Genomic DNA, 23,444 nt, shown 5'->3' on the forward strand with positions numbered 1-23,444 from the left:
CTGTCTAAAGCCTCATCCACAGCTCTCTGATGGAGATCAGATAGTGAAGCTTTAGTTGGTTTGGTAATCTGGTCAAACACATTGATGTTCTTGTTTATAAAGGAGAGATGCACATATAGAGCTGCTAGATGTTCCTGAATGCTCAGATGAACAAAGCAGAAGACTTTCCCCTGATACAAGCCCGACTCCTCTCTGAAGATCTGAGTGCACAATCCTGAGTACACTGATGCTTCTGTCACATCAATGCCACACTCTCTCAGGTCTTCCTCATAGAAGATCAGGTTGCCTTTCACAAGCTGCTGAAATGCCAGTTTCCCCAGTTTGACAATCATGTCTTCATCTTTCACTTTCTTCTCATAGTCCTTCTCATGTTTGATGTTGGTCTGAAGGATCAGGAAGTGTGTGTACATTTGAGTCAGAGTCTTGGGAATCTCTCCACTCTCTGCTTCACTCAACATCTTCTCTAGAACAGTGGCTGAGATCCAGCAGAACACTGGGATGTGACACATAATAAAGAGGCTCCTTGATGACTTCAGGTGTGAGATGATCCTGTCGGCCAGACTCTGATCACTGATTCTCTTCCTGAAGTATTCCTGCTTCTGTGGGTCACTGAAGCCTCGTACCTCTGTCACTCGATGGACACACTCAGAGGGGACGAGATCAGCTGCTGCTGGTCTGGAGGTGATCCAGATGAGAGCAGAGGGAAGCAGATTCCCCGCAATGAGGTTCGTCAGCAGCACGTCCACTGAGGCTGATTCAGTCACATCACACAACCTCACATCGCTCTGAAAATCCAGAGACAGACGACACTCATCCAGACCATCAAAGATGAAGAAAACTTTATACTTATCACTGGATATTTCCATTTTTTTTGTTTCAGGGAAAAAGGCATGAAGAAGATCTGAAAGACTGAGTGTTTTGTCCTTCATGAAGTTGATCTCTCTGAAAGGAAGAGGAAATATGAGCTGGACGTCCTGATTCTGTTTCCCTTCAGCCCAGTCCAGGATGAACTTCTGCACAGAGACTGTTTTTCCAATGCCAGCGACTCCCTTTGTCAGCACAGTTCTGATGGGTTTGTCTTGTCCAGGTAAAGGTCTAAAGATGTGACTGCATTTGATCGGTGTGTCCTCTGTTTCTGCTCTCCTGGACTGTGTCTCAATCTGTCTCACCTCATGCTCATTATTGATCTCTCCACTTTCACTCTCTGTGATGTAGAGCTCTGTGTAGATCTCATTCAGGAGTGTTGGGTTTCCCTGCTTTGATATTCCCTCATACAAACACTCAAACTTCTTTCTCAGATTTAATCTCAGTGTGTTTAAGATCTCAGGTTTAGAGTCATGGCTGTAAGATTAAAATACCAGATTATTACACAAGTTTAAGAAGTAAATAGCCATAAATTACAACATAGATCATTTTGTTTGCTGTATTATGAGACACAGAACATCATTAGGTTTCTGAAATGTTTCAATTATTAATCATGTGATTGAGTGATGTGTGATGTGCATTGCAGCACCTAAAATTAAGCAACAACAACAAAAAAGTCCTCCATTTTACCTGAAACCAGGATTCATGATTTCATTAAAGTCTTGTGGTCGAATCACAGGCGTGTTCACAGTTTTGTTTTTAACTGGACTGGATAAAAGATTCGACCTTCAATCAGAATGAAGAGGGTAAAGAATCAGACACACTGATATTGATGTAATCGTGTCATTAACTGAGTAACAGACCAACAGATTTTACAGTGTGTGAATGTTTTAACAATACAATACATCGAGCTTTGCACAAGGACACAATGGAAATCATTAATAGACTGAAACTTACTGAACTCATTACAATGCTGTATATTAATAACGACTATAAGCATATATTTTATAGAAATAATATACCTGGGATCAGGCCGTGTGTTTCCACTCTTAAAATTTGTTGGCTGCTCCATAGAGCAGTTACTCTTCACAGACACACAGCTGGACTCTGGGTTTGAGCTCTTCTGCTGGACTGAACTGTAACAGAACAGATTCAGTTCAATCCTTTAGATTACTGTGTTCATTCTTTATGACAGGAACCATATTAATATAAACACATTTATCTTTCATCAAAAAGCACTTTGAGGAAACTTTATGATCTTTTTCTTTAATATTTCATGATAATATTAAAACAAACAAAAACAGACAAAATAAGATACACTTTTTTCTGTAATCTGTTTCTGCGATCAGTGGGTGGAAAAAATCAAAAAATGTTATCTTTTTTTCTGTGATGTAACACAATATTTTACAGTGTTTGTTGAAAGTACCTGCATCCTGGAGAAAAATCTCCATCTCTGGATCCTTGTGAATCACCCATGATGAAGCTGCAGGAGAATCTGATGAGTTTGATCTCCTCCACTGACAAAATAGACACAAAATTAAATGATTTAACAACCTTCATAATTTAGCTGAACATATGTTGAGTGTGGGAGAAAAAGGATCAAGTGACTGCGTTAACTCAAGCTCAGTTATACATGTTTACACTGTTAAACTTCTGAAGAATCACAGACATCACGAAACACACAAGAAACACTGAAGTCAAGTTGAAAGAAACACTTTATTAAAGTTTATTTTATTTTAGCAAACAATCATATATACATTCATATTAGTATGAGGAAGTCACCACACATGAACACTCACCTTGATCAAACTTTCACAAGTTACAGGTTCTCAAATCCTCCAGCTTTAACATCATAAAGATACACGGAAATTCCTGCATAAACTTTGATAAACGTTTCTATTAAACACTTTGACGCTCGTGTTCGTATTTTAACAGCTTAAAATGGCGACAGATGAACTCTAACTTACTTTCACTTTCTCTCTCTCTCGTCACAAATAGAGTGAGAGAGAGAGAGAGAGAGAGAGAGAGAGAGAGAGCGGGTCAGTATCGATCAACTTCTCTCTCTTTCTCTGAACTCCGATGAGAGATTAAACAGTCTGATCCAAACACAGATCCAGAAGCTCATCAACAATAACATTCAAGTATTAGCAAATACATTTGAATATTTCAAGACAGTGTAAAAATAAAGAAGCATTTTGTCGCTGTAGTGTGTACGTCGCCCTCTGCTGACAGAAAACAAACGAACAACAACAATTATGTTTTGTTTTTTTATTCGGCCAAATTTCATTAAAGGGTTAGTTCACACAAAAATTATAATTCTGTCATTTTTACTCGCCCTCATGTCGCCCGTAAGACTTTCGTTCATCTTCGGAACACAAATGAAGATCATTTTAATAAAGTCTGTAAGATTTCTCCCTCCATTGACAGTAAAGAGTATAAAGACCTCATTAAAGTACTCCATGTGACTCCAGTGGTTTAACCACAGTTTCATGAAGCGACGCGAGGGCTTTGTTTGAGCAAAAAACAATTTACGACTTTATTTACAAAATATTAATTTCCAGCGCGTTCACGAGAGCACCACTGCGCATGCTACTATTCAAACGAGATTTTATTTATTTATTTATTTTTATTGCAGCAAGCAATTTTGTGTCTAAAAAGACGTTTACAATACAATTAAACAATTTAAAAAAAAATATGGAACATTTTACAACTTAACATAACAAAAATATAAAACATTGACAAAAAAGTTAAATAAAAAAGGTTAACAATGTTTTTTGAATGTGTGTAAACAGGACAGATGCAGTGAGTTTATATCAACACAGATCCTGGGCCACATTAATGCATGATCTGTTTCTAATTTTAATATCCGAATTGTTCCATGAGATGGTTTTGTGGGGGAAAGTTGTGGTTGTAAACCAGTTTCCAGGCTAACAAAGCTTGTTGATGAAATCTGGCCAGTTTAACAGGTAATTTACCAGTGGAGTAATTACATTTCATCAAAAAAGAGAGGCCACCTGTCACAGTCAATAATTCAGGACTTCAAGACCCCCATCACTCCTTTTGTTTGCTAAAACATATTTCTTCAGTTTGTGAGATTTATTACTCCAAATAAAATCAAGAAAAATCTTCTCTATATTTTTGGAGGTGTGATTATCTACAGCTAAAGACAGGGAAGGGTTCACAAATCTGGATAATCCTTCTGTTTTGGATAAGAAAACTGCCTAAAATTGATAAATCTCTTTGGAGACAATTATTAAAAATATATTTTGTTTTCAATAACCGTTGAGAAAAATTCAGAAACTGTCTACTAATTACATTTTTCGTTATATGAATCCCCAAATATTTCACTTCATTTTTAATCGCTATATTTTCAATTTCAGTTTCTACAGTGTCAAATAAATAATTTCACACTCAGATAAATGAAGTTTGAGCCCAGAAGCGTTAGAGAAGGCATTAATTGTAGTTAGACTGGAGAAACTTGCTCTTTATCCTTCAAGAATAAAGTATCATCTGATAATTGTGAGATTCGAATCTCTCTGTTAAAGATATTCAGGCCAGCAAAGTTATTATTGTGCAAATATCTATGGATAATGTTTCTACAACCAATAAAAATAAAAAGGGGCTCAAAGGGCAACCCTGACGTATTCCACGAAGAATAGGAAACCTTGGTGATGAATGTGAATTTAAAATTATACAACTATCTATTTCTTTACAACATTTGAACAATATTTATGAATCTTGAGGGAAATCCAAAAGCCTCTAAAGAGTTCATGAGGACCTGGTGCTTTACAGTGTCGAAGGCCTTATAAACATCGAGGAATAAGATAATTGAATCAGACTTGATTTCATCTCTATAATCAATAAGATCCACAACTAATATGACGACCTTTCATAAATCCATCTGTGTTTCATTAATGATATGATGTAAATGTTGCTTTAATCTCTTGACGAATATGGAAGCAATTAATTTATAATCAAAAGAAGAGTAATAGGACGCCAATTATCAATTATAGTTGCATCTTTTGTCTGGAATGAGAGATATCAGCCCTTGTTTCATAGTAGGAGTCATTGTTCCATTTTTTGCATCTCTAATTTCATTTGAGGAAACAGGAGCCTCACATGATAAATTCATCACTTTTTTGAGATCAACCCGATCACGCCAAAGCGTGTCAAACACACGCTGGTCCACTAGAGGAAGCGTGTCAGTGTCACGATTTGCCTTCTCTAGGCGTATGGTATTTGGGGTAAAAAGCGCCCCTGCTGTTGGGGCAAAAGGCACAATAATTAACATGATAATGAACAGCTGACTGACTTTTCCATTTCTTGACATGACATGGTTAGATTCAGATGGAAAATAACATATATCAAATTAGGTATCCATCTAAGACATAATACCCATATTTATAATAAAACAATCATATTTAAAAAATATTATATTATATTAAAATATCATTTATTGTTACTACTGTAAATCTATTAAATATTATGGGATCTCCTTCAATGCTTTCAGAATCTTTACTTTTTAAAGTAATTTTATTTCTGTATTTTTAAAATATATTTTTATATTAACATAGGTCTATTTTAATGACAGTATATTTATTGAACAAAAATTAATTATTTTATTTATCAGAATAAACAGAAAATAGTACAAACTTTGCTAAAGTTGTTCTTTTGAACAAGTATTAACCTAGTCATTTTTAAAAACATTATTTTAGCTAAAGTATTTGTATAAATACTGTGTGCCTTTTACCCCATGTGTTTATAAGATTTTTAAACAATATTAACTACTTTTATGATTTATTTTCAAACTAAATCTGTTGCTCCATCAATGTTCAGTACAAACATATATATTTTTCCTGCAATCATACACTTTGAGAGTAGTGACAAGCACAATTGTTCTTAAGGTGTGTCTTTAGCCCCGTTGTACACTATGTTATATTATGTTGATAAACTGCTGTTCTAGTAGATGGGAAGTGACGTTAGATAAACCCGCTGCTCGTTGATGATGATATATATATATATATATATATAGATCGACTGTGAAATTTCGATACAAAGGATCGATCCTCACATAAAAATATCGATCCTAAGGTGTTTTTTAAACCAGTAATTTTATTTATTTAGCACGAAATTCAGTGCGTAAAATGAGCTTCTACATGGAAAAATAAACTATTTTTAGCGAATAACTGTAGAAAAGAGCTACTTCTGCTCATCTAAACACACAAGACGGAACTAATGACGGTTCGCTCAGTGTTTGTTCAAATAGAGCTGCGTTCCCTAAAAGCTTCATCAGCACAGAGAAACAATCAGAAGTTATTTCACAATAAACAAATTGAAATACACAACCGTTCAAAATGTTGATGTCAGTAAGATTTTTTTTTAAAGGAAATTATTATTATTATTTTTTTCATTTAAAGGCTTTTACATTGCTACAAAAAAACTATTTCATGTACTGATGCTGAAAATTCAGCTCTGATCACAGGAATAAATTACATTTTAACATATTCAAATAGACAGAGAGCCTATTTTAAATTGCAACACTATTTCACAATATTACTGTTTTTACTGTATCTTTGATCAAATAAATGCAGCCTTGGTGAGCAGAAGAGACTTCTTTCAAGAACATTAAAAATCTTACTGACCCCAAACCTGTGAACAGTAGTGTACATGTAACATTAATTAGGCTAGTTCATGCAATTACATTTCTTTAAATTGTATTCTGTAATTGATGTTAATAAATCTGTCAGAAGAAAATGTGCAAAAGTTTTTCCTTTTGGGGTACTTAAAAAAATTATCAATGGTTTTACTACAATAACCATACACACGACTAATTACAGGCGCATCGAGAGCACAAATCACAAAATATTTTAGCGTTCATGAAAATGTATTCAGATTTAGCATATGAATGATGCATTCACCTCATATATCAGGACACACTGCTTTCCCCATAACAGGGAGTCCTGCATTGAGGGAATTTACAAGCCCATTGAGCCAACGGTGAGCTGTGTAAAAAAACATGGCAGATATTCACTGTTCAATCAAGGTAGAGATTATTTTGGTAAAGTGGTTAAAGTTATGTTTTTGTTTTATTTCTTTATTTTTTTTTAACTTTTATTTAAATTACCATCTTATCTGGACATATTTTAATGCTTTCTCACTAATTATTGAGCTTCTCTTTTCAGTGAGATCTGTCCATTAATGCACTTGTGACCCTGCAAACATCACAGAATCAGTTGGCCGAGCAATAATTTTAGTTTGCATAAATGGTATGAACTATGGTTTTATATTTTAATTTATTTTGTCCCTTTGTGTGTTACAAACAAGTATTGTTCTACTGTTTGATTTTAGGTCGGTATGATTTGCACTTGCCAAACTTGCTGTGCAGATTATGTCTGGCACATTGGACACCTGACATGAGCGACCTAATAAGATTGGCCAGCATCTGTGAATGCTGACACTCTGTTTTCAGTGGATGTCTTCAGTACATTTGAAGAAATGAAAACTGTTGCACCCAGTTTATCGAGACAAGGTTTTTTGCGGATGTTGGACAGGAGGACTTGTCACTTTGGAAGGGTAAGATCAGTGTGGATCAAGGTTGCCATAAGTAGAGTTGGGAGAATATTAGTGTAGCTATTTCATTTTACTCTTTACTACTCGAATGTACAGGCTGGGAAAATACATGGAGACGTATTCCAAAGAAGCTATATGGAATACACATTCTGCCAGTTCCAGTGTGAGAAAATGGCCAGTGTAGAGCACTTCACTTGCCCGGCATGTACACCCAACATGCTTGTACCGAAAACAGTACCGATTTCGTCAGTCAAAAGGGCTAGTTGTTTTACAATTGTAGTTGTTTTATTTAATTTGAAATTAACAGAACAAATAATGTCTGACACTGTACATCGTTTTTTCTTTTTCTATCAAGGTCAGAGGAACCATATTTTGATGGCACCTTCATTGCCAAGGACACTGATGTTCACCATTTTGTTGATGAGATCAGGAGTAAAATGAAAAGTGTTAGTAAAATATACAGTGTTGCACCTTTGATTTAAATCCACAATTTGAAATGTAGGATTGTTTCTTTATTAAATAGTTAATGTATCCCTCAAGACCAGTTGGTGTAAGCTTATATAATACAGACTAGTATCTTAGTTTGTTACAAGCACTTTAAGCAATATGGTGCACTCTTTCAAGCCATCTTGTGTTGAAATTGGATTTGGATATGGGTGTGTGTGGTGGAGCCCAAAGTGGATAGTTAGTAGCTCGGTCATTCATTATGTAATAGCAGATCTCTGTAATAGATAGTGACTGTGAATGCAGTTTGTCACCCTGCCTTTCGACTCATTTGTGTAGCTGCAGTAGATAAAGCGGAAGATGTGCCTGAGCCCTGACTAAACCTTAAGTAGTAGTTTGAAAGTAAACCTTTATTACAAAGATGCCAGTTGGTGTGATGTACCTGACTATTTGTGGAAAAATTTCAAATTTCAGTTTTAGCCAGAATTATTTTGTCATGCAGAGGGATCTGTGGAGCCAGTCAGCGGTCTGCTGCACGTGAAACTGCCAGAAGAGCAGGCAAACTGGATGAAGAGGGCCTTGAGGTGGTTGTTTGCAGACACAGAGAGCTACTCAAGGCTCTTAACATGAACAAGGGGAAATATTTGCCTATCCACTGTTCCTGCAGAAGGAGCTCCAAGCAGCCACAAACGGACAGCTCTACTGCACAGATATTGCTTGCAAGTATTGGCCCTACCTTGAGAAGCTGTCAGTCTCCATGTTGAACTCAGACCTTTACTGCAGATGAGATCGTTCCTTTCTGTCATGCCAAGGCTCATTCAACCAAGTGTGAGGTGCTGCATATTCTTCATCATTTGAAATTGTATCTTTATTACTTAAATAATACACTGTATATGATTATAATATAAGTGCCACACTGATTTGTTAGATAATCTGGAGTGGCAAAAATCAGGAAGGTGCTGCACAACTGCAGGGGAGGAGGTCGAGATGATAAACAGTTACCTGTCTCGTTGTGCCCTCACAACCAAGAACATGACAAAATCTGGTAATTGTTGCTTATTTATATTATTTTAGGAAACCTGTCTTTTGTTCTTTCTTCTTTTTATTATTTTTATTCTTTCTGTCTTATATTTTGTCTGAGATTGCATAAGAGAAAGCTGTAAATAGTGTAATATGACAGTACATTAATAACACTGTATAACATCTCTCTTAAATTAAAACTCCATTGTCAATGCGTGGATGAACTGAAATACCATGAGCATTAATGGGACTTTCCTCCATCACATAATTTGTTGTTAAAAGCCAGGAATGACATGCTAACTGTCCATGATATTGGGTGAACCGCCTTCATCTTGCATTATCCAGCAGATCCATCAAGGTACAGTTTTATGTTATGTCTGAGTTACGTCTACAAAGCTTTTCAGGATTTTTCTCACTTTTTATGATTGTAAAGGCAAAAATCTTCTTCTTCTTTTTTTTTTTTTTTTTTTTTTCCACAGACTTTCAAAAAGGCTGAGGCTGAGTCTCAGAGACTGGAGGATTTGAGCAGTGAACTGTGGTGTCCAGAGAACAGGTGCATCATGGGTACATGATGTCAGACAATGGGCTACTGATGGTACAGTATTTTATGGACATTCTTCTAAGTAGTTTATTAATATTGCAGTGTGATCATCAGTTCTATAACTGAGAATTTTTGCCATCCATAAGGATTTGTGCGTGTCATCTTGTTTTGTTTGCTATAAACTTGTGGGCTTGTAAACTCCTTTGAGACTGTAAACAGTGATTTGGGGCTTTAAATTAAACTTGAACTTGAAACTCTTTAAATGTACAGCCTAAAAGACATCAGAATCATTTTCTTGTAATATTGTTGTTGCTTTAAGATTCTGTAGGTACCAGATGTGATGACCAACATAACCTTCAGAAATCAACTGAACAACTGTTTCTTGGTGTTCATCAAAAAAAGCCTTTATAATCAGACTGGTATGTTGATAACTCATCTAATATTTTTGTCATTTTTATGTCTTATCTGGATTGTTTTGGTATTAACGTGTTTTCAGGTCCTTAATTTTAAAATGTCTTCCATGTAATTTTACAGATATTAAAGTTTTTTAAGATTGCTTACACACTAAAATGAAAAATAACACACAGTTACTGAAAACTTATACTCAAGGAGCAAAACCTCAGCCCAGATCTGCACTATAAGCACATTCTCAGCCACACACTTTTTGCAAAACACTAAACACACTTCTCTACATTAGACACAGAAATCTAACATAATGTCACTTCTTTGTCATTTCAAGACACTGCTTTCCAAAATACCGCCCCTATAAACCAATTGATCAAACATGGCTGTCAGGTGTTCAGACACTTAGGTGCGTAACTGTAAACTCAACAATCAGGTGTAAGTAGCCTACGATAAAAAGGCAAAAGGTGAGTTTATGTGTCTTCAATGTTGCAGTAAGAGGGAGACGGAGAAACATCATTGGCCACAGAGCTATTTTGAATGTCCCGGGACAACGTGGTGGTAACATCACAATATATGTTGCAGTCACGCAGAATGGGGTCCTCCACCAGCATGCCAACTTAGGCCCTTACAACACAGCCCACATATTCACATTTTAGACAGACAACATAAAATCGTCACAGCAGAAGACCAAATGGATGCAGAGCAGATGAGATACATCGTCATATGGGACAATGTAAATTTCCACCTTTCTGTAAATATTCCACAGTAAATAATTCCACACATTTTATATGATTAATTTTACAGTGTTTATTCTATAGTTTTTGTGCAGCGGTGGTGCTTTTGAGAGAAAATATTACATTTGTCTCATATCTGTTGCTGTTTGGGTCTGTACTTCTAAATAATCGAACGACACAATTACAATGTTTATTTTAATTTCTGACTGCTACACTGAGGATTTACTCCCTTATTCTTTATCAGGTGACGTCATTTCCAGCACTAGGTCTTCCTCAAGCTTCGGTCTCTTGTGAGTTCGGCTGCAGTATTTCCTAAGCAGCTGAGTAGAAGTTCTTACTATAAAGAAACGAGGGAGACAATCTTTAGTGTGTGTGTGTCTTCCTAACCTCTTACACCTTCATAAGATGACTTTCTGAATCAAAATTTTTGCACTCTGCTCCAGGTTATGGGATGTACACTTGCTTGTGTTTTTCCTGCTGTTTATAATGTACAGGTCAAATTTGTATCGAAGGGAAGTTATTTGTGTGACTTCAGAATCCAGCAACATCCTCACCAAGAAGATTTTTGATGCGTACATGTCAAAAGTGTGGCTTCAAGAGGAAAAGATCATTGTGATGAGGGAGATGAGACAGCACTGCACCTCTCTCAGAAGGCTGGGAACATCCGGACAATGAAATCAGAAATGTCTTCTAGCAGAAACAGTGGGAAGAAGATAACTTTTATTACCTTCTTGCTGTGATGCTTTTGGGGAAACTATGGAATCGTACCAACCACCACTACATATCCTGGTTATGAATGCTGTAATATTAATAAAGTTTATTCATTTTTTCTTTTAATTTGCTGTCTGTGGCGATGGGGTGAAGTGGGAGGGGAAGAGCGCAGGTTTGATACTGCTGTGGGAGGAGTGGTTGGAGCTTCATTCTGGGTTGGGATTTGACAACAAAGAGAGAAAAGAGGTGGAAAACAGCAAAATGTCTGGGCCTAGAGACTTGGTATTGGTTTCTATAATTAGGGGTACAAAAATCTTCATAAAGCACGTCAGTTTCAGGATTTTTAAATCATTTTGTCCTTTGGTGATAAAAAATCATGGATCATCTAGATGATCAGACATATTGAATAGCAAATATGACAATAATACCCCACTCACTTTGAGATCCTCATTATGGATTCCTTGTGGCTGGATCTAAATGGTCTGTAGTTCTTCAGTAAAGTCAGCTCAATAACAGCTCAATGGAAGTATTGTCATGCCTCGCTTTAATTTTTCCTTCTAGGCAGTTTAAGTGAAGAGGGTCATCGCGGGCTACTGTGTCTTCTTCAGAAAAGGCTTGCAGAAGTGGAGGAGGAGGTCCAAGCCGTGTGCTCAAGTTACAGCCAGGCTTTAGGACCAAATGCTGCTTCTCTGCTGAAGGATGGGCCGAGGAGATACTGGAGGACCGTGAAGAAGTTGATTATGAGAGTTCAGATGACAGTGATTTTGAAGCAGTGTGAATGAATGGTTCTCAGCTGGTGGGATGCGTTTAGACTGCGTGTCATTTCTGAGTGGACTGCAGAAAAAATATTTTGAAGTTTAATGGATGTCTGATACAGTGCAGTGTGTAAGCAACATTAGCTTCAGAGATTGATAGGAAACTACTGTTAAAATTGTTTTTTTATGTGGTTCTCCAAAACTCAGTTTACAAACAGCAGGTTGGTTATTAAGTTTCCCTCTTTTGATGTTTCACGGACTATTTCTACAGTCAACTGTAGTGTTGTACCGCGATTAATACTTGTTTTGGTGTTTGTTTGTTTTTTGTTTTTATCCTCTTTTCTTTATTTGTGACTGCTTTTCTTTATGTTCTAAAAAAAGCTATCTTAACAGTCAACTTTTTTCTCTTTTCATAGGTTCAGATGACATTATATTGTTGATACATTATGTGTAATGTATGCAAAGTTGTATTTCATTAATGTCATCTCTGACTTGTTTGCAAAAAAAAAAAAAAAAACAGCCGTCTGTAACGTTTCTTGGTAGCATTTGTTGGTGTATTATCGAGTGCAAATGGAGGTGACAGTCGCGATGGACCCGCTGTTTCTGGATCTGCTGCAGGAGACGGAAGTTCCAGAGATGCTCCGATATTTGCTCAAAGCTCTTATCAGAAAGCCCGTATGACCAGGTCAGTGCGCTGTTAGCAGGTTAGCTGAGGAGCTCAGTGGATTAGTGCTCATAAACTCATTATATCTACTGTCAGATCTGCGATCTGTGTTTATTAAACTAGAATGTAACAGCCAGGTTTTATTGGTCATGTGCTGCTACACGTCAGTATTTGAAATACAAATAAAGTGTTCACACTCTTCCATTACTGTTGCCTAAGGAGCCTGGTACTGGTCAAGTTTCTAAGGTAATTGTTTGTAACGTTAACCCTTTCATTAAGCTTGTCGGCTGTGTTATGATCCCTGAAGTTCCAGTATTATACTCCCAGTATTCCCTATTATTTGTTCAGTATTCCCTGTACCTTTCCTTCAGTGAACACAGTAGCATCCTCCTGCTCTCAGAGAGTGTGTTTAGTTGTGACACACGTGATGGTCTGACTGCACACGTGATCAAGCCTCTTCTGAAGAGCTGAAGATGATGTTCTCGTTCTGATGGTTTCAGGCGGCGTGGAGCTTGAAGACCCGGGCTCTGACGGAGATGGTGTACATCGATGAGGTGGAGGAGGATCAGGAAGGCATCGCTGAGATGATGTTGGATGAGAGCTCCATCGCTCAGGTGGCACGTGAGTATATAACTGTCCCAGAAAAATAATTCACATAGACACATCAAGACGAGTTTATTTGTATATAGTGCAGCTCAGTTTTTCAACATCTTTAGGCCCTAGCTTTACAGGAAATGCACTTTAACTCTTTCCCCACTAGAGCTCTTTAAGAAAGTTACCAGCCAGCATTTTTGATCATTTTCACAAAACTTTCATGGCCCACAGAATATTTTGTTGTATATCTGAACATGCAATATATCAAAAGAAAGATCCTCTGCGTTAAAAAAAAAATCTAGCTTCATGCATTCTTTTTTAATTAATTAATTTAATTAGTTAATTTAGTGCATCATCCGGGTATTTAAAGTGCACTTTTTCTTTTTGCTGTTTTCTGTGTGAACTCACTACTCACACTACTTAAAAACATCATAGAATAGTGCACAAGTACGTGTATTGGGACGCACCTAATATGTGTGTTTACAAGATGCCGTTACATCTTGTTTTGGTTTTGTCAGGTCCAGGAACATCACTGAGACTTCTGGGAACGAGCCAGGGCGGAGCGCCCACTCCAGCTGTCAGGTGCCTACTTCTGACCTCTGACCTCTGACCCCAGCTGTTGTAAAGCTACACTGTGTAACCTTCGGCCCTCTCGCTATTAAAGCATAAAACTGCAAATTACTTGCAGAGCAACATTGTTTGTTAATTACGTGAGTGTTTTGGCTCTGGATGAATCTGATGGTGTGAGGCGTATCTGTGTATCCACACTGATCATCTCATCATTGCAAATGTCACTAATGACGTCAAAACTCCCTCAATCACTCCAAAAAAGAAATAAATCAATAAAAAATGAAAGAAAGACAGATATCTGAATAACTAGTTCTTATAAGTGAAAGTGAAAAAGTGAAAGTGACACGTGAAGGCCAAGTATGGTAACCCATACTCGGAATTTGTCCTCTGCATTTAACCCATCCAAGTTAGTGCACACACCTTCTACAATCAGTGAGTAGTGAACACACACACACACTGCAAACCGTGATACACACCCGGAGCGGTGGGCAGCCTTTATGCTGTGGCGCCCGGGGAGCGATTGGGGGTGCCTTGCTCAAGGTACCCCAGTGTGGATGGAGATTGTTTCTGAAATGCCAGTATAGATGAGGATTGTTTTAAAAGATGCTAGATTTCGCTGCTCACATAAACTTGTGAAGTTTACTTAAATAGGGTTTTAATAATAATTAAAATTAGATCAATAAATAATGGATTAAAAGATATATACGTCATAAATTATGCATGTAAATACAGCACGTGAGCTTCTGTAAAGCCCACATCTAGAACACACACACTCCCATCTCTGTGATAAACACGGAGATGTTAGTCCCGTCCGAGTCTGAACATGAAATGACAGACGTCGAGTGATAAGAATTGTAACACAAACGTCGTTTAGAAAACTAGTCCCGTCCGAATAGGGCTAAAGTTTAATGCAAAGGGAGATATTTTCTTTTAAAGAATTCTCTGTTTAAGGACTACAACAAACGGCTGGTAAGGACTACAGCAAGCTTCTTCCTGGGTTGGTGACATCACTAACCCTAAAATTTACATAAACCCCGCCCCCGAGAACACACAACAAAGGGGGTGAGGCCATGTTGGGCTGCTTTAGAGAAGAGGAAGAGTTGTTGTAGTAGAGTGTTGTTGACATGCCGTCATTTTACGCCGGACTGCTTCACAAACGAGGGTCAATTCAACGCTGGATTTGCACAAAAGATTAACATTACGGCACATGCTAGTGGATGAATTGAATCAACTCCACAGCAACTACATAAATTTATCCATTAACCATTCAGAAACGTCCAGTTGCATTCTAAAACAGTGGTTCCCAAACCTGTCCTGAAGGACCCCCAGCACTGCACATTTTGTATGTCACCCTTATCTGACACATCTACTTCAGGTCTTGCAGTCTCTACTTATAAGCTGATGAGTTGAATCAGGTGTGTCAGATGAGAGAGACATCCAAAATGTGCAGTGCTTGGGGTCCTCCAGGACAGGTTTGGGAACCATTGTTCTAAAAGATGTAACTTTTTCCTGAGTCTCTCCATCAGTGTCGACTCCGGTTTGAACAATGTAAGGCTGAACACCGTTACTGACAATCCTCATTTTGGCTGCGTGAGATTCTCCAGCTTTGTTGTTGTTGAGCAACCGAAGCGTGAGCTGTTAAAGCTCCGCCCTCTTCTGGAAAGCGGGCGGGGAGCAGCAGCTCATTTGCATTTAAAGGTATTTTTGCTCACACCCAAATAGTGGCAAATTTGACAAGCTATAATAAATGATCTGTGGGGTATTTTGAGCTGAAACTTCACAGACACATTCTGGGGACACCAGAGACTTATATTACATCTTGTGAAAGGGGCATTATAGGTCTCCTTTAACCAGCTGTTCAAGCGGTTTAGACCAAATTTTCCATTGACAGCTACGCAACTACAACTTTGACTCTTCAAAAAGTTCATAAAGAAATCATAAAACAAATTCATATGCGGTTTAGTCCAAATTTTCTGAAGAGACTTGATCGCTTTATATGATGAACAGTTTGAATTTATGCTTTTATTCACATATAAACGTTGCATATGTGCTTGACGTGTGAGAACAAACCTGATTGGTTCTAGCGGAAGCTATTGAACGTTGAATATGTGAAAAAAAATTCAAGCTGCTGTTTACATATTTATAGCAAATTGTAATATGATGTTTGTTCAAATCTTTTCCATGATCCTCACATATGTTATAGTTCAAATGAGGGTTGTTAGGGTTGACATAATCTCATAGAAATATTGTGTTATGTGTCCTAGACCAATGACTCAGTCAGGACGTCCCATCACAGGATTTGTAAGACCTAGTACACTGTCTGGTAGACCAGAGACGATGGAGCAGGCCATCAGAACGCCTCGAACAGCGAGCACAGCCCGTCCGGTCACCAGCGCTTCTGGGAGATTCGTCAGGCTGGGAACGGTAAGAATAACCCTAACCCTGACCATTCATATACAGCAGTTTCCTGATTCTGTTGTTTAACGGAAGAACTAGTTTGACTTGCAAACATTTGTAGCATTGAAGCATTGTAAGTTAACTGTCTTTTTTGTTACCATCTCAGGCCTCCATGCTAACAAATCCAGATGGGCCATTCATTAACCTTTCTAGGTTAAACTTGGCAAAGTACGCCAAGAGACCGAACTTGTCCAAGGTATATTTAACCTAACTGTAAAAGTTTCTTGAAAAAGTTACTTTGTGAAAGAAGTAATTCCTTTTATTCATGATTTAATGTAATATCTGTGATGTAATTATTATTAACACACAATAATCAAGTGTTTGTCATGACTCGCTGACACTCTGTCTCTCCCTCTCAAACACAAGACCTTGTTTGAATACATCTTTCATCATGAAAATGATGTAAAAAATGTAAGTAGGTCTCATATGATTTTGTGCTCATAGCTGTTTGCTGTGTATAAGACATTCATTTTTCCGTCTTGCCAATCTGCAGGCATTAGATCTGGCTGCTCTGGCCACGGAGCACGCTCAGTTCAGAGACTGGTGGTGGAAAGTACAGCTGGGAAAATGCTATTACAGGTGAGAATCAGTGGCATCATGCTTTCTGATGGTGTTATTCAGCAACTGGACTATAACGGTTTTACAGAAATGTATGAATCATTTTGACCTGCATGAAGAGATTTTGTTTGTAAGTACTGATCAGATGCAGTAGAGGATTTGTGTTTGTAGACTCGGTTTGCACCGTGAAGCTGAGAAGCAGTTCCGATCAGCTCTCACTCACCAAGAATTTGTGGATACTTACCTCTACCTTGCAAAGGTACCCTTCGGCAAGTCAAGATTTGTGGCTTACAGCTTCCTGTGACTGCTTCCCAGTAAGACTCTTTGTGCTGCGCAGGTGTATCAGCGTCTGGATCAGCCCATCACGGCTCTGAATGTGTTTAAGCAAGGCTTGGATCACTTCCCAGCGGAGGTCACGCTGCTCACGGGAATCGCACGCATCCATGAGGTATTTTAAGCTGGGCTGGGACAATACATCGATGCATCGCGAATCGAGAAATTCTCTGATATTTTCCGTATATATCGCGATTCTCTCTCGAATCGATTCTGGGCTTAGTTTTCAACAGCAGATGGCACTTCGTGCTTTAGAAACAGTCGTACTCTGCTTCCTTCCAATTCCTTACACACACCACTTCTATAAAATACACACACACCTTCTATAAAATAATCATTCATAAAGTTTGAAAAGGTTGAAGTGAATTACAGGAGTGTTTGCAGTGGGCTGTTTACATTAATCTTGCGTCATAAAAGCATTCTGAGGTGCGAATACATTCTCAGACTTTGCACGAGCGCTTTTCTTCATGAGCATTTGAGCGTGTGGTTAAAAAATAGCCTAGAGTGCCATCTGCTGTTAAAAACTAAGCCCAGAATCGATTTGCGATGCATTTGGAAAATATCAGAATCGATCCACGAATCACGACGCATCGATATATTGTCCCAGCCCTAATTTTAAGCTGTCTTTTACGTTCACATCACTTAATATACTTTGGATTCATTTGTCTGTCTCCTCCAGGAAATGAATAATGTGATCTCGGCCACAGAGTACTACAAAGAAGTCTTGAAGCAGGACAACACACATGTGGAGGCCATCGCCTGTATTGGCAGCAATCATTTTTACACAGACCAGCCAGAGATCGCCCTGCGCTTTTACAGGTGGGATTGCTTTATTCTTTTCCTCTTCATTTTCCTTGTTGCATGCATGTAACCAGCAAAAACACGTATGAGATCAGATTTTCTGGCATCTGATTTGAGTCATGTGGTCACCTGATTTGATACCCGTCCTCACACATCTGATCAGGGCTGGGTATCAATACAGATGTCTCGATTTGATTCAATGAATAATTTTCACTGGCTCCACCACAAAAAAAGTAATAAATAAATAAAAGAGTTATTGTTTTTGTTGTTTTTGACAACACGCACCATTAATCCACTCGGCTCAAACGGCAAAAGTCATGGATAAAGACTTCAGGCTGAGCTGCATTTTAAAAAATTCTTACAAAGTACACACTTGAAAAATGTTCTCAAGTACAGTAATGAAGTACAAATACTTTATTGTCCACCACTGAATACAGTGGTTTAATATTTTATCAACCACTAATGATATTTTTAGAAGCATAAAAATAAGAAAATAAATGTCATGCTTTAAAAAAATTTTATAAGAGGGAGAAATTTGAAGAGCGTGAACACTAAACATAATCGGTTGTGTTTATATTCAGCGTATGAGAAATATTAATAGTGCTGTGGTCAATGCATTTTGGTGCAATACTGTAAACTGTATGATTATGTAAATAATTAGTATAATTATTTTTGTATTTTTATGAGATATGTTTGAAAAAACTTTGAAAGAGTAATGGGGCAACTTAACTAAAGGATTAATCAACTAATCAGAAAATTGATAGATTTTTTTTTTTTGGTAGAAAAAATTGATATTAAGAAGAATAATTGTTAGAAGCATTCCTTTAGTGAAGGTAAACACATGGGACATATACGTGAAAGACGGGATCTGTGCATCATGACTGGGGTTTGGTTTCTGTTCAGGCGTTTGCTGCAGATGGGGGTGTTCAACTGCCAGCTGTATAACAATCTGGGCCTGTGCTGCTTCTACGCCCAGCAGTATGACATGATCCTGTCGTCCTTCGAGCGAGCATTAGCCCTGGTGTCCAGTGATGAGGAACAGGCTGATGTCTGGTATAATCTGGGACATGTTGCAGTGGTGAGCAGACACTCTGTGTCCAATGTCACACATGTTTTAGGTCAACTGTATAACAGTCTGCAAACGAGGAAGCCTCAGAAACAATTACTGTCCCGCACTGGTGGAACAAACTCTTAACTCGAATATCGGAATGCAGTTGCACTCGAATATCACTCAGCAGTTCTGACTTACTCTGACAAGTGATTTAGAGACTTTGTCATTTATACCGAGTTAGGAGTTTGATTCAGACTGATTTCACTCGATGAATATTTTTTGCTAACCAAACATTTAATGGAGCATGAAAAGGCAGGTATAGAGATGTGTATATCAGCTGGTTTAGAAATTTGTGTTTGTAATAAAATTACATATTGATTGAGAGGGAAAAGTATTAAAGTATTAAATGTTGCCATTGTTCCCAAAGCAGAAACATTGGTTACGCTCTATTTTAAGGTGACGTAGTTACATTGTACTTACTCAAATATGTACTGAGTGATATTAATTAACTACATATATTTACTATACAGTTACGGTTATTGTTAGGGTTTTGTTTAGGGTTAGTTACTTGTAATTATTCATAATTTACTGTTATTACTATAGTAAGTACATGTAGAAACGTGTAACTACGTCACCTTAAAATAAAGTGTTACTGAAACATTTGATGGAAAAGCTGATTCCACATGTAGTAGGTGTTTGAAAAAAAAAAAAACTACAGATGAATTATGACATATGCCAGTTATGAGCAAAGTTATTAATGAAATATATTTTTGGCTTTTCTTTCTCTCTTGCGCAGGGCATTGGTGACTTGACTCTGGCTTACCAATGCTTCAAACTGGCCTTGGCTTTCAACAACAACCATGGTGAAGCTTACAATAACTTGGCCGTATTGGAGCTACGGAAAGGCCGGATCGAGCAGGTCAGTTTCTTCCCTAACAGTCTCGTGATAGCTAACGTAATCACTAGCACACACACACTCATGAACTGTACCTGATATATCCAAATCTATCAATTTTGAATCAAATCCAGAGCTTGTGAATCTGAATCAGTCAAAAGATTTGTGAAATCTGTGTCGATACCCTGCCCTAAACTGGTTCAAGTGTGTTTAATTAGAGGTGTGTTCCACTTCACTTTTAGACACACACTCACAAACTTCCCTAAGCACTTTCCCTCGAGTGAATCCTGCCGCCATTTTGAAGTGTGTTCCACTTCGTCAAGTGGACGAGGGAAGTTTATATGGACAGACCCTCAACCCCTCAATTTTCACTAAGGGAGCGACTCGACTCACATGTGCATTTCAGACAGCTCCATATCCCACAATGCAACACGATTGTGACATTACAGCAGTTTGTGCTTAATTCACACCCCCACCCCACACAACTATAGTTTATGATATATGAATGATTTGGGGATTTAACCGCATATTACTTGTTGCTTCCTTAAAGCTGCTGTCCGTAACTTTTTTTGGGTTAAAATTTATCAAAATTAATTTTTGAGCAAGTCCATAACCAGCCAGTGTTCAAAACTATCTCATTACCCTAGCCCGATTCACAACGGTAAGTTTGTATTAGGGGGCCTTTACACTGGGCTCATTTGCCACGGTCTGAGCCCGGGTGCGATTGTTCCCGGTGCCCCCCGCAGTGTTGGTCTGGTTTCACACTCAAATTGATTCTGTCGAACCCTGGTGCGTTTGCGTTCATCTCACGTCATCACAAACGTGCACGGCGCATGATAGAAAACAGAACGCGGGTCAGTAAATTGTGTTCTTCCTATTAATTTGCTGCTATTGTGTGCAGCAGAGTAAATGACACTTGAGTTTACTGTATGTGCGCTGCATGTAGACGGGTTTCCGCTGCTTGCAAACAGACTATTTTGAGGAAGACAGCTGATTACCATTCATTTGCCGCTCTGATTGCACTCACAAAGCGCGAATATACTGCAGGCTCACTCCTGCTCGAATCCAAGGTAAATCATCAACACTATCATCTCTTACATGTGTTTTATTTTAGTAAATATATTAAAATCAGCTAAAACGCATGCACAGGTCACTTTACTTCCTGAACAAGTGTGCACCTGAGTCCGTGTTGCTTTCATATTCACGCGAACAGTTCGAGTGCAACCGAACTCAGACCACCTCCTTCAGGTAGACTCGGGTTCGGTACCCCAGTGCGCACTTGGGTTCGCATGATGACAGCAACCGTGCCTCGTTTCAAACTAAACTGCCAGTGTGAAAGCCCCCTTAATGTTTTATAATTCGGGTGGTACTGGTGTGTTTCCGTGGGAAATTGGCGTATGCAGCCACTCGTCTTTGCGTCATTATGTCACGTCTGTTTACATAAAGAAGGAGTCCCAGCTAGTAGCTCCATCATGTGAGGTTGCTGCAGGTGACAGATCATTTATAGCCTTTTCTCACAGCAGCTGCAATAGTTAAACTTATCGTTTTGATGGTGGATTGTAATCCTGAAAGGTCCAAATGACAATCATCAGTGAGACTGGAGATTCACCCATAGTCAAAAGGATCACCCATAGTCACTACAGAAACTGAAATCTACAGGAAACACTAACACACACTAAATACACAGTCATGCAATGCTGATGTTGTTAACATTAACAATTTAAGAACAAATTTAATAATCATTTGCATGGTTTGGCGTGATCTGAGCTAAGCAATCGTCAGATTTAATCACCATTGGCAGCGCAATTTTTGCTTTTTCATCAGTTTGTCAGAACAAAAGTAGCAGATTTGTTACTTACTCCTTCAGATGACATTTTCCGGTGAAAATTCTTATTATTTATTATAATTATTATTTATAACTTATTATTTCCAAGACGTAGAATCTGTGATTCTGAAGTACAGTATCACCGGTGTGGTGACTTATGGCAAACATTAGATTCATCTGCGCTGAGGAGCCGTGCCGATGCACAACCCACCAAAAGATAATAATTCTGCAAATAACTGCAATTGCAGGTTTCAAAACAGAGATGGCGACAAAGAGGCAAAACTTACGGACTGCAGCTTTAAGTTTATACACTCGTGCAATATAAGCAATGACGTACATCCGAGTCAACGAGACAGAGGGAAGTTAGCGAGGGAAGGGAAGTGGAGCGCAGCCCAGGATCAGGATTGAACATCTCTGTAATTTAACTTGTTTTGTCACAGGCGAAAGCTTTTCTGCAGACGGCTGCTTCATTGTCTCCTCACATGTACGAACCACATTTTAACTTCGCCACACTCTCTGATAAGGTACGACTCGCAACCCTGATGTGTGTTACTCTGTCATTGTTTTATGACAATATGGCTTCTGGTTTATTGTTTTATCTTTAGCTAGTTTTACATATTACTAATTAAAATGACAAAAATAAACCCATGTTTACATCCCTCACTTTCAGTATTCAGAAATATATTTTCAAGGTTTTTTCAGCTAAATAAATTTGACAGTGTTTAATGAGTTTTCTTTGTGACTTGAAGGTTGGAGATCTTCAGAGTAGTTACACGGCTGCTCAGAAATCAGAGGATGCGTTTCCTGAGCATGTGGACACTCAGCAGATCCTGAAAAACCTCAGACAGCATTTTGCCACACTATAAGATGATTTAACTCTTATCACTTCAATGTTGGGAGATACAAATGACTTGCACAGACTGGCATGTACATGTATAATCATTTAAAAAATAAAATATAAATAATAAAAATAAATAAAAAAAATTGCATTGTTTTTTTACCACTGCTTTGATGAGGGAATTTATTTCACATAAAACGGCTCCACCTCGCTCCAACACACCTGCTCAGAAGCTTCTAGTAGTCTAACTCCTGAAGACCTTGATTTACTGGTTCAGGTAATAATAATAATAATAATAATAATAATAATAATAATAATAGTTTAATGTATATATTGTTTTTCCCAAGCTCAAAGCATGTTACAATCAACAATACATCCAAAACAGGTCAAATACCATAAACAATACATTATACACATCAAACACCACAGATGACCATGGAATCTGAGTCAAATGATGAGTCTGAGGTGTGAATTTTTTTTTTTTTCATCTACAACAGTCAGAATTTGGGTATTGTAACATGTGGTCACTGGAAAACAGACGAAGAAGATGAAGGGTAAATCCAATACGAAGTTTAATGACAATAATTCAGGAACAGGTAGCAACACACATGAAACATACGGGACCGGACACTGAACTGAACACAAACAGGAACTGATTTACACAGAGCAGAAGATGAACTAATGAGGAACAGTGATGATGAGTTAGTGTCCATGGTGACTCATGAGTGGCGGGAAATTAGAACAAAGGAACACGTGACGAATGAAAACCAAAACAATTATAAAAATAATTTTTTCTGGACTATCAGCACACTCT

At 38.0% G+C, this 23,444-nt stretch overlaps 2 protein-coding genes and 1 pseudogene across 12 annotated transcripts in view; 2 read left to right on the forward strand and 1 right to left on the reverse strand.

Moving 5' to 3' along the window:
* The window catches only part of LOC127499185 (tetratricopeptide repeat protein 8-like), a 173,387-nt gene that overhangs the window by 78,792 nt on the left and 71,151 nt on the right, over window positions 1–23,444 (forward strand). The window lies entirely within an intron of this gene.
* LOC127499176 (protein NLRC5-like) overlaps window positions 1–23,444 on the reverse strand; it is a 784,214-nt gene that overhangs the window by 63,940 nt on the left and 696,830 nt on the right. The window lies entirely within an intron of this gene.
* LOC127499179 (tetratricopeptide repeat protein 8-like) lies at window positions 12,336–22,845 on the forward strand (annotated as a pseudogene).

This window comes from Ctenopharyngodon idella, chromosome 17, assembly GCF_019924925.1.
Source record: "Ctenopharyngodon idella isolate HZGC_01 chromosome 17, HZGC01, whole genome shotgun sequence".
Classification (NCBI taxonomy): Eukaryota; Metazoa; Chordata; class Actinopteri; order Cypriniformes; family Xenocyprididae; genus Ctenopharyngodon; species Ctenopharyngodon idella.